Source organism: Ochotona princeps, chromosome 14, assembly GCF_030435755.1.
Source record: "Ochotona princeps isolate mOchPri1 chromosome 14, mOchPri1.hap1, whole genome shotgun sequence".
Classification (NCBI taxonomy): domain Eukaryota; kingdom Metazoa; phylum Chordata; class Mammalia; order Lagomorpha; family Ochotonidae; genus Ochotona; species Ochotona princeps.
In genome coordinates, this window is record NC_080845.1 from 64,555,094 (window position 1) to 64,568,072 (window position 12,979).

At 43.8% G+C, this 12,979-nt stretch overlaps 1 long non-coding RNA gene across 1 annotated transcript in view; it reads left to right on the top strand.

Annotated features, from left to right (window-relative positions):
- Nucleotides 1-456: 456 nt before the first annotated feature.
- LOC131481923 (uncharacterized) overlaps nt 457-12,979 on the top strand; it is a 30,610-nt gene continuing 18,087 nt past the window's right edge. The window contains exons 1-2 of the long non-coding RNA XR_009246654.1: nt 457-639; nt 2,925-3,096. This is a non-coding gene — a long non-coding RNA (uncharacterized LOC131481923). The remainder of the gene's footprint in view (nt 640-2,924; nt 3,097-12,979) is intronic.

The window sequence follows — 12,979 nt, forward strand, 5'->3', positions numbered from 1 at the left end:
GCACTTGCTGCAAAACTTGACCAGGTGAATGTTGCCTCTCGTTCTCCGGATGAGTGGTTTTCTAGATATAAGTAGCAAAAAGTCAGAGTTTCTGCTACTATTCTGGTTAAAGTGTATGCGAGGGCTAGTGTTGTGGTGCAGTGCACTAATCTAACATTTGTAGTGCTGACATCCCATATGGCCATGTTGCTGTTTGCTGGAGTTATCTTTACTGCTCACTCCAGACTAGCTGTTTTGAAGGTTAGCTATGAGGCTAGAACCTCTGTGCTTTCCTTTTGCTTCCTCTTTTGTTGCAGGTCTTTGTTTTCCTTGGTTTATTATGTTTGTGATGGATGGTTACTTCTAGCCTAATGAGAAAGAAGATCAATGGGAAATGAATTAGAAACTTGCTTCTTGAGGCCTGTGTGGTGTTTTGGATGAAACTGCTGCCTGTGTTGCCAGTGTGAGTCCTGACTGCTCTGCCTTCATCCAGCTCCCTGATAATGACCAGAGGGGAAAAGTTGAAGATGGCCCAGTTCCTTAGATCCCTGCACCCATGTGGAGACCCAGACGGAGTTCCAGTTTCTGGTTTTAGCCTGGCCATTGTGGCCATGTGGGGAGTGGACAAGTGGATGGAAGAAATGTGTCTGTCTCTTCCCTGTGTGTTGCTTTTAGTTTTAAAATATACGCATACATGCATATTTTTAGTAAAAAGAATCTTGCTTTTGTGGAGAGCTCTTGCCTTTAGTTTGGTGATGTTTAGAAGTTGAAATGATGTGAGACTGAGTTGGTTTCGTGATGAGTCGAGCTGCTGCCTGCACAGCCAGCAGCCCGTTGCTCAGGTCCTGGCTGTGCTACTCCATCCAAGCCCTGCTGGTGGCCTGGGAAAATCAGTGGGAGATGGTCCAGGTTGTTGAGCCCTTGTCGCCTATATGGGAGACCTGGATGAAGCTCCTGTGGATGGAAGAGCTCTTCTCAGTTCACTTTCTAATAAGAGTATAAATATTAAAATTAAATTATGGACCATTTTAGTTCAGTGAAATGATGTGAACGCTTATTTGTTTCTTTGTTTCTATTATTGCTGCTGCAAGCGTATGCTAATTCTTATTGCATTGTGATTTATTTGAGCCGCAGAGAATCAGAAACAGAGAGACCTCCCTTCCACTGATAGCTGTGCACACGTCTGCAGTTGCTAGCACCGGGCCCAGCCACATCGAGGAGTCAGGAACTCAGTCTGGGTTTCCATGTGAGTGGAACCCGGCAGCTGAGCCTCATCTGCTGCCTTTTATGTTATATATTATGAAGATTTTAGTTAGATACAGAAATTAGTCTGGTCTTCAAACCAGGCAAGGGGTACAAATTGAGTAAATCTGTTTAATGTCTAATTTCAGTGTAGGCATTATAATATGAATTAAAATTTAGAGTTTAAAACTTTTGAGAGGGGGTCCAGCATGGACCTAGTGGCTAAAGTCTTTGCCTTGAATGTGCCATGATCCCATATGGGTGCCGGTTCTAATCCTGTTAGCTCTGTCTTCCATTCCCCTGCTTGTGGCCTGGGAAAGCAATCAAGGACGGCCCAAAGTTTTGGGACTTTGCACCCCATGGGAGACTGGGAGGAGTCTTCTGGCTCCTAGCTTTGGAATATTGGCTCAGTTCCAGCCGTGGAAGACTCTTGGGAAGTGAATCAGTGAATGGAAGATCTTCTCTGTCTCTTCTCCTCTCTGTAAATCTGACTTTGCAATAAAAATAAATAAACCTTAACAAACAAACAACAACAACAACAAAAAAAAAAACCTTGAGAGGGACTAGCATGATGGCTCAGTGACTAAATGCTCACCTGGAAGTGCCAGGATCCCTTGTGGTTGAGTGTGTGTCCTGGCGGCTCTACTTCCCATAAAGCTCCCCACTTGTGGTCTGAGAAAGAGGAAGAGGGTGGTTCAAAACTTTGGAAACTTATGCCCCTGTAGTAGACTCAGAAGAAACTTCTGGCTCGCCTCATTGTGACCATTATGGCCACTTGAGTAATGAAGCAGTGGATGAAGATCGTTTTTGCCTCTCTTTCTCTGTAAATCTGATCTGCCTTTCCAAAAAAAAAAAGGTTTTCAATTAATTTATTCTTTTGGCAAGAGACAGAGGGAAAGATCTTCTGTCTGCTGGTTCACTCCCCAAGTAGTTAACACGGCCAGAGCTGAGCCAATCTGAAGCCAGGAGCTTCTTACAGGTCTCCCACACGATTGCAGGATCCCAAGGCTTTGGACCATCTTTGACTGCTTTCCCAGGCCACAAGCGGGGAGCTGGATGGGATGTGGAACAGCCAGGACATGAACCAGTGCTCATATAGAATCCTGGCATATGCAATTCAAGCACTTTAGCCACTAGGCTATTGCTCTGGGCCCCAAATGTAAATAAAACTTTTTTGAAGATTATTTATTTTTTATTACAAAGTCAGATATGCACAGAGAAGGAGAGACAGATAGAGGTAGATCTTCTTTCTGGTGATTCACTCCCCAAGTGACCGCAAAGCCTGGTGCTACATGATCCGAAGTCCAGAGCTTCGAGCCTCTTCCAGGTCTCCCACATGGATGCAAGATCCCAAGGCTTTGGGCCATCCTCAACTGCTTTCCTAGGCCACAATCAGGGAGTAGGATGGGAAACGGGGCTGTCAGGATATGAACATGCACCCATACGGAATCCCAGCTTGTTCTAGCCGACGATTTTAGCCACTAGGCCACTGTGCTGGGTCCAATAAATAGATATTAACAAGAAAAACAACAAAGAAACTTCAGTAATCATTACCTGATTTTATGTTTGCCTGTAGATATTACAGATGTCACTGTTGTCATTTATTTATGGAACGCTAAAATCCCAGCCCAGAGTAATTTATGTACTTATCAGATAATGCTTGCCTCTACTTAAATAATAATTTATACTTTTTTAAAATTTAGATTGTTGCCAGCAAAGGAGGTTTTGAAATGGCCACCAAAGAAAAGAAGTGGTCTAAAGTCGATAGCTGCTTGGGATATCTGCCAGGAAAAGAAACTTGGTCTCTCTTCAAAGTCTCACTGTGAAAGAATTCTCTACCCATATGAGCTGTTCCAGTCTGGCGTCAGTCTTATGGTGAGTTGCTGCATTGTTCTTAGAATTGGATAAATTGGTCCTGGCATGGTAGCCTAGTGGCCAAAAGCCCCACCGTGCATGTTCCAGGATCCCATATGGGCACCGGTTTGTATCCTGGATGCTTTACTTCCCATCCAGCTCCATGTTTGTGGCCTGGGAAAGCAGTTGAGAAGAGCCAAAAACCTTGGGATCCTGCACCCACATGGGAGACCAGGAAGGAACTCCTGCTTTCTGGCAGCTCAGCTGCGGCTGTTGTGGCCATTGAGGAGTGAACCTGCGGATGAAAGATCTTTCTGTGAATCTGCTTTTCCAATAAAAGTAAAGCTTATTGGGAGATAATGTATTAAAATTAATTTTTGCTGGAAAGGCAAGTTTAGAGAGAAAGAGAAAGCTCTTACATCTGCTGGTTCACTCCCCAAGTGGCCGCAGTGTCCAGAGCCAAGGCAGTCCAAAGCCAGAAGCCAGGAGCTTCTTCTGGGACTCCCACATGAGTGTAGGGTCCCAAGGCTTTGGGCCATCCTTGACTGTTTTCCCGGGCTACAAGCAGGGAGCTGAATAGGAAGCTGGAGCAGCTAGGGCCTGACTGGTGCCCATATGGGATTCTGGAGCATGCCAGTTGAGGATTTAACCACTAGGCTACTGTGCTGGGCCCCACTTCATTTGTTTTTATTGGTGAATAATGTTCCCTTGTATGTATGTTCCTTGTTACTTGTTTACTAGTTGATGAACAGTGGATTGTTCCAGTTTTTGGCTGTTAGGAATAATAATATGCCTGTTTAGGTATAACGCTTCGTGTGGACGAATGTGTTCACTTCTCTTAATAGAGTGGAATTGCTAGATGTTGTGTCACATTTATATTTATTTTTTAAAAACTGTCAGAATGTTTTTCAAAGTGGCTGAACCGTTTTACATTCCCCCTGTTAACGTAGAGGCTTCCAGTTTTTCCATGTCCTGGCAAACACGTGTTGTCTCTTGTTTTGGTTATGGCCATTTTATTAGGTATGTACTCGCATTTCCTTGTAGTTTTCATTTGCATTTTGCTAAAGGCTATGGAGGATGATTTGCATTGTTTTATGTTCATTTTAGCCGTATGTGTATCTTCCTCAGTGAAGCGTTTGTTGGGTAGGCTTTGTATACTTGTAAGAGTTTGTTATACTAAATGCAAGTCCTTAATTAGATATTGATTTGCAAAAACTTTATGCTTGTCTATAATTTATGTTTTCATTTTCTGATATTATCTGCTTGAAGAATGCTTTGCAGATTCCTGTTTTCTTTTGATGGATTTTAGTTTTCGAATCATTTAGGAAGTATTTTCCTTATTGGTGACTATAGTCATTTATTTTTCTCTGTGTAGAAGTTCTGTGGTTTTAACTTTAGTTCCAAAGCATTTCCTTTTGAGTTCACTTATTCCCTTATTTTCATTTTATTTGGAAGAGAGGAGAGAAAGCTTCCATGAGGTGGTTCACTCCCAGCCTTGGTAAAGCCAGGAACTCAATCCAGATTTCCTTTGTGGGTGACAGGGATTCGAGTACTTACATAGTCATCTGTTGTCTGCCAGGCAGGAAGCTGAGTTAGGAATGGCACTAGGACTTGACCTCAGGCACTGCTGTGTGGGGTGTGGGTCTCACAAGTGGTGTTGTAAGTATTGGCTTTTACATTGAGGTTCATGGTGCTGTTTGAACTGTTTATCTTTGTGATAAGAGGTAAATACGCAGGTTAGTTTTTTGGGATGGAGGACATATGAATACTCAGTTGTGATGAGCACTGTTTAAAACAGTATTGTTTTTTCTGTTGATTTAACTAGGCTACGTGTATTGAGAATCAGTTGACCATAAATGTACAGTATTATTTCTTTTTTTCCCCACTCCAGACATTTTATTTTTTTAATGTAATCCAAGATTGTTGTATTCAGTAATAAAATGAACAGAAGAAGACTAGATACAAGTCATAATTCTGATGAATAACAAAGAAAACAGATTTTGTTATGCCTTTTTCTTCACTAACAATGAAAATTACATCCTGAAAGACAATCCTAAAGGATAAAATGGCATCACCCTCTTTTCAAACAAATAACATTGCTAACATATAATGAATTTACTTTCATCTTGAACTTCAAAATTGCCTCTTTTTTTAAGTGCCAGATCCCCCTTTGTCTTTTCATGAGGAGTCTATATTTGTGTCCAAGTTTGCAATCTTGCATTTAACTTCATGCCAATGAACCTCTGTGTTTCCTAGATTTTTATTTAAGGTTAAATTAAGCTTCAAAGTTTATAGTTGTGAACTCTGCATTCTCATACTTTTCGAAAAACATTACACTTTGTTCCTTCTAGTGTTCCAACTGTTTCATTTTCATTACGTTTGGCCTCATTCATTGTCTTCTTCTATAACATGTTTTCCACTTGGAGAGTAATGAATCACTCGAAGAATAAACTCATTACTATGCCAACTAATTCCATAATGATGTAAATTTTTGCTGATGGTATATGGGAAGGGTCTCCCTAAGAAGTGGTCAAACTAGGCCGGACAGCAAGATGCTGGACTCTATGTCTGGTATATGCTTGCAGTGAGGGAATCTCAACTGAGCTTGAACTGTGGTTATGTAATAAGGTGGAGTAACCCAACGTGGGGGGAGGGTGTGGGGAGGGGTGGGGGTATCCCAGTACCTATGAAACTGTGTCACATAACACAATGTAATTATATAAAAAAAAGAAAATATAACACTGATGATAAATGGAAGAAAAACAAACAAAAACATTTATATAACACCTGCTTGATTATTTTTAAACTCATAAAGAAGATCAAGCATTACAAACAGGCATTTGTCAAACTAGCAACCTAATGAAAAGCCTGTCAGGGACAACAAGTGCAACAAAGAATGAGGGAAAATATCGTTTACTGAAATTGGCGGGTTCTTATTACATAGCAAAAATGTGCATAGACTAAATTTATTTTACTTAATTTTAAAAAGATTTATTTATTTTGATTGGAAAGGCAGATAGATATGCAGAGGAGGAGAGACAGAAGGGAAGATCTGTCTGCTGATTCACTCCCCAGGTGACCACACTGGCCAGAGCTGAGCTGAGTGAGCTGAGCTGAACTGAAGCTAGGAGCTTCTTCCAGGTCTATAGCATGGGTGCAGGGTCCCAAGGCTTTGGGCAGTCCTCGACTGCTTTCCTGGGCTACAAGCAGGGATCTGGATGGGAAGCGGGACTGCTGGGGTACAAACCGGCGCCCATATGGGATCCTGGCGCGTGCAGGGTGAGGAATTTAGCCACTAGGCTACCACGCCGGGCCCAAAATTGACTTTTAAAAGATATATTCTAGGCATAGATTTGGTATAGAGCTCAGTTGAGCATATTTACCCATCCTTTTTAGTATTTTGGGTAGTATGAAAAGTGCAGATAGTATTTACTCTCTTCATACATTACAATTAGCTGTGAAGGCATAACAATATTAAATGCCATAAAAAAAAGATGGTAGGGGAATATCAAGGTTCTTCAAGAAGAGAACTCATTCCCTTGATGAGACTTAAGTTTCCCTTTAAAGGTACAGGAAAGAGATAGTAGAAGACATATAGTGTCTGTATATTAGAGAAATTATACATTTTTGTAATAGGTATTTGATGTGTGTGTGTGAAGGGGGGTGTGTAGTAGGGGCAGGAGGGAGCAATAAACCTACCAGAAATTTCAGATGTTCTATTTATTTTCATATTTTATTATTGATAAGGCTATTATGAAAAACATTAGGCTTATGTGTCATAGAGAAACAAACTTAGCCACTCAGGAATATCTGTGCAGTCTTGGCAGCTTTACTTTAAATAATATTCCAAACTTAATTTTTCTTTGTGTTTGTATCTCCCAAAGTGTCTCAGTTTCCCACAAGCCTGATGAGGTCAGAAATAGATTCAGAAAAAAATGGAAATAACAATAAAGAAAACTCTAGTATCTTACATTTTCAAGAGAACCAACCGAGGAAGAATTAATAGCTTGATTTCATTGGTATACTCCTCATTCAAAATGAAAAAAAAAAGACGTTTTGATATTTTGATTCTTTTATAATGAGGTAAATTATTTAGATCATACATTACCTAGCCAATGTTTGAGCAGATATACTTTCTTTTTAAAGATTTATTTATTTTATTACAAAGTCAGATATACATAGAGGAGGAGAGACAGAGAGGAAGATCTTCCATCCGATGATTCACTCCGCAAGTGAGCTGCAATGGCCGGTGCACGCCGATCCGAAGCCGGGAACCAGGAACCTCTTCCAGGTCTCCCACACGGGTGCAGTGTCCCAATGCATTGGGCCGTCCTCGACTGCTTTCCCAGGCCACAAGCAGGGAGCTGGATGGGAAGTGGAGCTGCCGGGATTAGAACCGGTGCCCATATGGGATCCCGGGGCTTTCAAGGTGAGGACTTTAGCCACTAGGCCACGCCGCCGGGCCTAATGTACAGTGTTATTTCTTTTTTTTTTTTTTTTTTTTTTTTTTAATATTCATTTATTCATTAATTACATTGCATTACATGACACAATTTCATAGGTACTGGGATTCCCCCCCCCTTCACCCCAAACCCTTCCCCCATCATGAAGTCCTTCACCTTGATGCATGACCACAGCTCAAGTTCCGTTGAGATTCCCTAATTAAAAGTTCACACCATACAGAGTCCAGCATCCCACTTGTCCAGTTCAAGTTCAACCGTCTCTTAGGGAGGCCCTCTCAGGTTTGTAGGCAGAGCCAGCAGAGCGTCACCTCGATCAATTAGAAGCACCAACATATCATCAGCAACAGTCCAGGTATGATGAGGCTGGTGCAGAGTCCACTGATTGACATAGTCCGTCTTAGGGTTTCCCCTTGTCCAGTTTTCCGCTGCAAGCATAAAGCTGAGGTGGTTGATTCATCTACTCCATTTTCCATCTTTTTTTGATTAATGCTTTGATTCCTCCATTTTGTTCAGGGGAATCCCCCTAAAAAAAACTTTGAGGCATTCCCAGTCCAGGCTCCTACATGTACTACTAGTAAGCACAGTGCCCGCCACCGTCCATCACTCCGATCAGCTGATGGTTTTAACCCCTGGGTTGGTTCTCTTCTGAGCCCCGACCTCTATTGGAACCAATGAGTATCGCATCTCTCCCCGGCTCTGCCCATCACACTCTTGTCCCTCACCTAAACCAGTGGGAGGAGTGCTGGTCGGGTGTTGCATTCCCTGCTAGCACAGGCCATTTCACCTTGGCATTTTGTGTTTTGTACTGGTTTTTTTTTTTTTTTTTTTTTTTAATCGCAACCAAACACGGCCAGGCACCCACACAGTTTCAGCACTTGGGCTTGCCAGTGGATGACGTGAACTGACTCAGCCTGGTCTGCCCCACCCGAGCCAAGTGTATTCCAGTGGGTCACATTCCAAAGCCTCTTCTGGGTTATTTACCTCCATGCTTCTTGCGTTTATTTGCAGAGTCAGTGTCCTGTCAGCGGATCTGTTCAGGTTCCTCCCTCCGACTCCTTCATGGTGTCGGGCTTCACACATTCCAGCAGGTCCTTCGGCCAGCTCCGCTCTTCAATCCATTCTGGTTCCTGCTGTTGAGAGTTTCAGCCCAGCCACGGCTCGTCCATACCCACGCATATCTCATATATGGCTCAGATGGGGTTGAGGCCTAGCCGAGCCCGTCCAACGTCTATCCTGGTCCTCCAGAGCACCAAACTGTGCTGTGGTCTAATCCGGCATGGTGCGTCAAAGCCGAATTGATATTTGTGCCAAGGGATTACAACTGTGACCCGACCAGAACTCAGCCTCCCTCCAGTTCCTGTGCCCCTTAGTGGTAGACTCCACGCAGCCAAGGCCTCCACCACGCTCTCCAACCAGGCCTGTTGCCAGCCAGTGTTAACTATGCCAGAGGTTGCTCTGGTCAGCCCAGAGCGTCCTATAGACTGTCATGCCTCCTGCATAGACTCCACCGGCCCTTCTAAACCGTCCAATGGGGTCAGAGTGTCAGGGCATTGGTCCACGTATGCCTTACACATTCTAGCCCCGAGTATGGTTCTTGAATGCCAGTCAGTGTCATAGTAATGCCTTCTGTGACCCCTCTGCTGATCCCTCATCCTATCAGGTAATGGGGCATCCTGCTGGGAAAGCCCGGAATTTTGCCTTTTAAGTGAGCTGATGTTGGCGATCGGCACTACAGTGTTATTTCTAAAGTGTTTTGTTGTATTGGATAGAGATGGTCTTCCCCTACCCGCAATCCCGAGTCAGTCTATGGTTTTGTAGATTTTTGTGTGGTTTTGATTACCTTCAGTCAATTGCATTAAAATATTGCATGGAAAATTCCAGTATTAAGTGGTTTGTAAGTTTTTGGTTGGGTGGTGTTCTGATTAGTGTGATGAAATCTTGCTTGTGTGGGTTACTGTGCTGTCTGGAATGGGATTTGTTCCTTGCCCCTGTTCAGTATCCATCTTACTTATCGAACTGGCTCTCATGGCATTCCAATGCTGGTAACCAGGTATGCTTTTCTTCTTCTTTTTTTTTTTTTTTGAAGCCTTTTATTTTTTGGGAAAGGTAGAGTAATAGAGACACAGAGAAATATCTTTTGTTCCCGGGTTCACTTCCTAAGTGGCCGCAATTGCTGCAGCTTAACTGATCCAAACCCTGGAGTCCAGAGCCTCTTCCAGGTCTCCCACATGGGTGCAGGTCCCAAAGGCTTTCTAAGGCTGCAAACACGGAGCTGGGTGGGAAGTGAAGCAGCTGGGACACAAACCGGTCCCCATATAGGCTCCTGACACAGGCAAAGTGAGGATTTAGCCACCGAGGAATAGCATCAGGTCCCCCCCACAAAAATTCTCTTATTTTACAAAAATGATCCCAAAATACAGTAATGATGTTGATAATTTGGATATGCTCGAGAGAAGTCAGAATGTGTTTTCTCTCACAGGAACAGTGAAATTAAAATAAGATTTTTTTTTAGATCAGTGACCACATTCACCTAAGTTGTATTGTAGTATGTTATTGTGATTATTCTATTTAATAATTTTGAATCTGATAACCATACCTAACGTATAAACCCAACTTTTGTAGAAAAATACTTACCTTTCTTCTATTTCAAACATCCTTTGGTGGTCTTGGAATACCTAGTCTGTGTTGTGGTCCTACTGTAATGTGTCTGTGCAAATCTCAGTAACACACTACTTTGAGTACTATAGCTTTAAAATAACTTTGGTATCTGGTAGTGGGAGTCCTGTGTTTTTTTTTTTTCCAAGTTTCCCAGCCCTTTATGCTTCCACGTGAATTTTAGAATAATGTTTGAATTTCTACCGAATAAAAAATTCTGAAATTTTGATAAGGATTTCCTTTTGTCTGTAGATGAAATTGTAGTGGAATTGTCATCTGGTTTCATGAAGTTTTAGGAGGTTTATTGGGAATGTGTTGTTCTCCACTGTGAAACCTGATTTTTCTCAGGAAACTCTTTCTTTGCTGTGTTCTTTTAGGGTGTACAGATACCTAATTTGGATCTTAAGGAAAAAGTGGAACCTGACGTTCTTCTGACTGATACCCAGAGTTCCCCAGATGCTGGCCTCAGGATGAATCATTGGCCAAAGGGGAGAAGACTCCTAAAATCTCAGGTATCAATGCCCATAAGCCATTTTTCCCAAGAGCTTTGGTTTCCTTGACTCTTGAGAAACAGCTGACTGGTTATGGGAGACCATTCGTGTAGTGTTTAAAACTTTAAGAGATACTGTCTTTTCTTTGAGATGAGTTCTAGAAGAAAGTGTGAAAAATCCTTTTCATCTGATTTAGAAGGCTCTATGAATTCTGAAGTGGGTTGAGTGGGAGAACCTGGAAACCCTCCTAGTGGGTCATAACTCTCACCGCTGATCACATGGTCCAGGCCTGGGGTCGGGCAAGCTGGGCTAAGTAGCTCCCACTGTGGGCTAATGTGTGGATTGGTTATGGAAATGGTGGACTGGGCAGGGCTGAGCAGGCCTTGGCTCACCAGCAAAAACAGAAATCAGGCTGGAGCACAGGCCATGCCAAGCTGCCAAGCTAGGCTCTTACATCGACTGGTTTGCATGATCCAGGGATGCCAAGCTACAGAATCTAAGGCAAAGGCAAAGACAGGTGAGGGGCTATGCCAAGCTGGATTAGAGCAACCACAGGCATGTTTAGGGAGCTAAGAGGACACCCAGGCTGTATTGGGGTTCCCATTGATATGTGCTAGGGCCGGAGTCGGGGCTGTGTTCTGGTTTGGCTATGGCTGCAGTGTCCCTTGGCACAAGTGTGGATTGGGGCTGGCTGCACTGAGCCAGGCTAGACTCTAGTACCAGCTGGTACTCTGCAGGACAAGGTAGAAGCAGGACGAGCTATGTTAGGTCTCTGCCACTCCTGAGCCACGTGTGAGCTATGTCTGAGTGAGGATGAGCCTTGACTGGGCTGAAACATCCGACAGGAAGAACTAGAACAGTTTGAAGACCAATTAAGAAAGGCCACTGTTCCTGCTAGGACAGGAGGTGGACTAAGTAGGGCTGGCCCATGGACCCACCTGTGTGTGCAAGATCTGGCACTGGGAGAGGTTCTGATGGAGGAACCTAGAAAACTCCCTTGTGAGAACGGAGTTCGTGCAGCTGAGGACAAGAACCATGATAGGGAGCAGCCCAGACGAGGCTTAAAGGTACCTACCAGCATGCAATAGGCATAGGTTGGGGACAGACAAGGCAGAACCAGTTTACATCACCCACCTGTGAATCAGAGCACTGGAATAGAGTGTGGTTGGGACCGGGTTCAGTTGCAACACATGTCAGTATGCATAAGGGCTAGGACTGGGTGCCAGCTGGGCTGGGCTAGGCTGCAAACCGCACCAACAGGAGTTGGAATTGGGGGTGGGCCAGGCTGGGCCAGGCTACAGCACTCACTGGCAAATGCCGATGTGAGACAGGCCATGCCAGACTGAGCCATAGCATTCAACAAGGACACATGAGAAACGGGGGTACAAAGCTGTTAGGGGGAATGTGGAGTGCTCCTCTGCTGGACCACCACTCGACTGGAGAGCATGAGTTGGGATGGGGGCAGACCACACCAGGCAGGGTTGCAAGATGTATGGGCCTCATGTGAGCTAGATCAGGGAAAAGTCAAGCTTTGCGAAAATTTGCACTCCAAGTATCCTTTTTTATTGTGAGTGTTTTATTTTATGAAACTACAGTTGGGAGGAAGGGCCTGGCATTGTGACCTAGCAGGTGCAGAAGTGACTGTGATGGTGGCAATCCACATGGGTGCCCATTCAACTCCCACAAGTCTACTCTTATCCAGCTCCTTGCTACTGACTGAGGTGGCCTAAGGACTTGGGCCCTTTCTACCCTGTGCGAAACCCAGATGAAGTAATGGGGAGTGAACCAACTCTGCTTCTCCCACTGTTTAACTTTTGAAACAAGCACATCTTCTGTTAATGTCTACAGTGACAGAAACAATTAAACCTGTCAGAGGGGTTGGATTCTGAGAAGCTCTCTGGGTTCAGTAGAGCTAAAAGCACTGGGTGCCAACTGACAGGTGGGTAGACTTGGGAAGGGGAGTTGTTGCTAAGGGGGTTTATCAGGAGGAGCTAGGAGCTTGAGTGGCAACTTGCAGAGGTAAGAGGGAATGTCAGATCGTGCTGGAGTTTACTTGGAAGATGGATGGAAGAAGATGGATAAAGACATTAGGCTCTTTTTACTTAAGATTTATTTTATTTTTATTGTAAAGTCAGATATACAGAGAGGAGGAGAGTCGGGAAGCTCTTCCATCCATTGATTCCCTCCCCAAGCAGCCGCAACAGCTGGAGCTGCACTGATCCAAAGTCAGCAGGCAGGAGTTTCTTGTGGGTTTCTCATGTGGTTACAGAATCCCAAGGCTTTAGGCCATCCTCG